The sequence below is a fragment of the Penaeus vannamei genome, chromosome 2 (assembly GCF_042767895.1).
Source record: "Penaeus vannamei isolate JL-2024 chromosome 2, ASM4276789v1, whole genome shotgun sequence".
Lineage (NCBI taxonomy): Eukaryota > Metazoa > Arthropoda > Malacostraca > Decapoda > Penaeidae > Penaeus > Penaeus vannamei.
In genome coordinates this window covers 30,537,053-30,542,052 of record NC_091550.1, presented here as the reverse complement: position 1 = coordinate 30,542,052, position 5,000 = coordinate 30,537,053, and the positions used below count along the sequence as shown (strand labels likewise).

General features: G+C 45.0%; 1 pseudogene; it reads left to right on the top strand.

The window, feature by feature from the left end:
* The first annotated feature begins 148 nt into the window (after positions 1–148).
* On the top strand, positions 149–4,381 carry LOC138865641 (uncharacterized; annotated as a pseudogene).
* The last annotated feature ends 619 nt before the right edge of the window (positions 4,382–5,000 follow it).

Here is a 5,000-nt window from a genome sequence, read left to right as displayed (position 1 = left end):
AGCATTTGCTGGTGGTGCTCATGCAAGGGACTTCGCACCTTCACTTACTGGCTATGTCTCATATGTACACCATGTCAGGAATGGCCTCATCATCTACATTCATTCGTCCATGCCTCATCAGCTTCTTCTGTGCTCTATAAATGTTGACATGACTTTTCAGCTTTTTGAGGTCACAGTGGGAGATAGTAAACTCCGATTGTGCAATGTGTACTCTGCCCCTGGCGTGATTAACCTCCCAGCCCTTCCGACACCTACAGATCATGGCATAGTCTACATGGGTGATTTTAATGCCCGACACCCTGGTCTTGGTGACATTTCTCCTACTCTAAATCGAAACGTGCCGCCCCTACTTAACTACGTCCGCCGTCACCGCTTCACCCACTGGAACACTGGAGGGGCCACACACGTTCGCGGGGGTACCGTAGATCACATTATAACATACGGGCTTGTGGCGTCTCAGGTCAGCTGTAGTTCAATCCCTTCTCTCTTCTCGGACCACATTGCCCTTGGCCTGCAGTACTCCCTGCCAACACAAACTTCTCTTCCCCATCAACGTGCCCGCATCTCCGTTCCACCCAAGTACTGCCCCACATATGTCTCATACATTACCAGCCTCCTTCCCACATTTGACTTACACATGATTTTTTTTACCAGTATGTTACTAAACCTCGATCTGTGATTCATTCCTGGAAGTTTGACCATCGCATCATCCAAGCACAAAGGAAAGCAACAGAAGCTGGTCTCACTTTCCAGAGGCAACCTACACCGGAATATCTACACCAGTACCAGATATCAAGAGATGATTTGATTGCCCTCCAGAAGTGTGTCTTTACAGACTCAATGGAAAAAATGTACAGATAGTATCATCCATCACACCAGCATTGGGACCATGTGGCACCTCATAAACAAGATTGATAAGAAAAAGACCCAATGGAGTCCTTCACCACAGCCCACATGAATATGCCCAAGATCTCATTACTACTTGGTCTGCCTAGTCAAAAACTTGCAGTCTTCCCATTCACATACAAGAGGCATAAGATACAAGATACAAGAGGATGAATTGCGACGTGCTCTTGTAGGAATGAAGTTGACTGCCCCTGGGGATGATGGGCTTACATATCAAGTGCTTCGCCTTCTCCAGAAAGTTCCCAGGAATCAACTGCTACAACTCTACAATCTTTGTTTACACCAGGGGTATGTGCCTCCTGCCTGGACCTGTAGCACAATCGTACCAATCCCAAAGCCTGGTACTGCAAATTCAGGCCTATCTCTCTCACTTCCTGCTTTAGCAAAGTGCTTGAACGCATCATTCTTGCTCGGCTCATGCATCGCCTTCAGGATACACCATCTCCAAGACTTTATGGTTTTCTTCCACAACGAAGTACACATCACTTTTTAATGGAGCTCCACACTCGCCTCTCCCCCACAAGTGTGGTTGCCTTCCTTGAACTCAAAAGTGTATTTGATATTGCCAGCAGGGAAATAATACTCGACCAGCTAGTAGATTTTGGTGTTAAGGGAAACCTCTTGAGGTGGGTACGAGGTTATCTCTCCAACAGAATCTCACGTGTCCTTTTCAAGGGTGTGTGTAGTTCCTACGAGCGATTTGAACTTGGCACTCCACAGGGTGGTGTTCTAAGCCCTTTCCTGTTTAATATCCTAATACACCGCTTACTTTCTTTACTCCCTACCATTCCCGGAACTACAGTTACCTGCTATGCCGATGACATCTGCATCCATTCTACTTCACCTCAAGATCTTCAGACACTCCTCCATCCTTTCTATGCATCTTCTACTGCTTGTGGTCTCATCATTTCCCCAGAAAAGAGTAGAATCTTCTCATTCCGCAACCTTAGAGCTCTGATGGAATTCACTGTGGGTCGGAATGTTATCCCTCACTGCACTGTACTAAAGTGCCCTAGTCAGAATCACACCTGCCATACCTGCAAGACAACGAGTTCACCCCATCATTAAACACCTCCTTGACCGTCTACAGCAACGCTTTATCCCTATCAAGTGGCTCGCAAACAATGCTACAGGTGTTTCCATCCCATTAGCGAGGACTCTATTTATTATTTCTTCGATCTGTTGTTGACTACCTGTCCACAGCCCTTTGTCAACTTTCAAGGAACGCCTTAGAGCCTCTTGAAAAATTTCAGAATCGGGTAATGAGGATTATACTAGGATGCCCCCCTCCACTCGGATAGTTAATATGCAAACTGAACTGAACTTGCCACCACTTGTTGAATTTACACAAATGTTACATATTTCTCTGTTAAGTGCCTTGATTTCCCTTATCTTGCACCAAACTTTACTGCTGCCATCAGGACATCGCTTGCCCCAGATGCACCCAGACCCCCACTTCGACCAGGGGGATGCAATCTTATGAAAGTGGTGTGTGACAAACTTCAAGACCTAAATGTTAAAGCCCCAGCACCTGCAGCTGTCCCTGAATTACCTCCATGGCGAGTTCCCCATCCAGCTGTCACATACACATCGACCTCCAAAAGCGACCCTCCTCTCCTACAGAAACAATTGGCCCTGGAGACCATCGCGTGTGTCTACGTTAGTCCCCGCCGCGCACCATATCTATGTTGACGGCTCATTGCAGGCAGATGGGAGTGCAGCTTGTGCCATATTCTCCCCCACCATGCAGCCGCCTGTGGGTAACGAATGGCTTGGCCGCAGGCTACCTGATTCTTCAAGCTCTACCTTTTGTGAACTTAACAGCCTTCTAGACGCAGTAACTCTTATTGTTCAAAGAAAAGTGAATGGTGTGATAATCTGTGATTCCAAATCAGCACTTCTTGCACTCTCCTCTCCAAGACCTGTTTGCGCCCGTGTTGTTCAGGAAATAAGGTATCAACTCACCATCGCCCATGATAGCTCCCTCATCGCATCTTTGGTGTGGACACCATCTCATATCGGTCTTGCTGGTAATGACACTGTTGATTGCCTCGCCAAGGCTGCCTGCGCATTGGACTTGGACGACGCGAATGCTGCACCCTCCCTCCAGTGCTATAAGAAAATCAAATACTCTGCCGCTCATAATGTGACAGTGCTTCGTAGGGGTGCAGAGCGGGCTAGCAGTGTTTCGATACAGCACCATGACCACTTTCTTCATTATCGTTATAAATATCGTCGTCGGGAACTCATGGTGCGTAGACACAATGTTGTGAGTGCTAGCCTACGGTTGGGCTACCGGCCAGTGTGGCAGGTCTCCCATGCAGAGGATGTGCCTCACTATTCCCCTTGTAAACTGTGCAACACTCCTAATGCCAATACTCTTGACCTTCAGTGCCCCACAGTGTTAAACTTGCTACCAAGAGATCAGGATCTGATTCAAATCTGTTCCCATTTGCTTGCGGATGACACATTAGATTTGATTCTCACTCGCCATCCACACTTTGGTGGGTGTCAGTTGTATGTCTGTTTGCTTTTGTCCTATTGTGCTTGTGTCTATGTGCCCACTGCGTGCCCTGCGAGACGCGAATGTTTTGTACTTAGTTTTACGCTGTAATTGTTACTAGGCTTGTCGCCTTCGGGAGTAATAAAATTATCAAATAATGAATAATCCCTCTCTCTCTCTCTCTCTCTCTCTCTCTCTCTCTCTCTCTCTCTCTCTCTCTCTCTCTCTCTCTCTCTCTCTCTCTCTCTCTCTCTCTCTCTCTCTCACCACTCCCCCTCTCTTTCCACTCACCCTCTTATCTGTTTCTCTCTCACTCTTTCTTTCTCTACCCCCTTTCTCTCTCCACTCGTATGTATATACAAAACATATACTAATAATAATCAACAAATTTAGAATGACTCTGGTTTATAAAATTTATTGTAAATAAGAAAAAACTGACGTTTAAATCTAACTCAATGAAATCTACCGTCAGTGTATAAAATATTAAGTGAAAAATATTTTGTGGACAAGGAGCGAGAGTGTGAGAGTGATGGTTGACAGATAGGTAAAGATGTATCTAATAGGGAAAGACACATAAATAAACAATAGATAATGCGTTTTGCCATTCTTATATGTAGTCTATGTACGTGTGCGTCACAAACACACACGCGGGCGTACTCACATACACATACGCACATACACACCATCACACACACGCAGGAACACACACACATACACCTCCCTTCGAGGCGGGGACAGCCGTTCCATTCCCTAGTCTTTTTTTATCTTACTTTCGATTTCGTGGCCAAAAATATACCAATCTTGTAAACAATTCTGACAAAACAATAAAGATGAAATTCATCATAGTATTTAAACCAATCAAAAATTAAAAACCCATGATATGTAGGTCCTTACTCAGGGGTTCCCAACCTAGGGGCCATGACCCCCGGGAGTACCACGGGGTACTTTTTGGGAGGCCACGGAGCAATATGAAAATTATGACGTAGAATTAAATTGAATTTTATCTCATATAAATAGATTGAAACCTTTCTGTAAAGCGTTCTTGTCCTATATAACTATGACACCATTACACAATTCATAACTAGTAATAAATGAATCTGTACAAAAGGAACAGGGGCATGGGGATTGTGTTACTTTGGTCGGTGGACACAGAAGGAAAAAATGGTAACCACTCTCTTAACTGGTGAGGAACTAATCGAAAATAGCGCTTATATCGCGAGCTGAGATGTACAATCTCAGGAAAAGCGGGAGAGAGAGAGAGAGAGAGAGAGAGAGAGAGAGAGAGAGAGAGAGAGAGAGAGAGAGAGAGAGAGAGAGAGAGAGAGAGAGAGAGAGAGAGAGAGAGAGAGAGAGAGAGAGAGAGAGAGAGAGCACAACTGCTTGTCAGCGTGCGTTTATAGCCATGATAGTTGGATAGATAAAGATAAGAAAAATAAGAAACACGCTAAAGGACGAAAGTCATAATGACGAGAACGCTAATAATCAGGGCAATAGTGGCAATGCCGATTAAAATACTGTCGCATATGAATGTCATAATAATTGCATATCGATAAATTTAAAGGTAGTCTTTAACTCTAAGACTGTGGCTGAC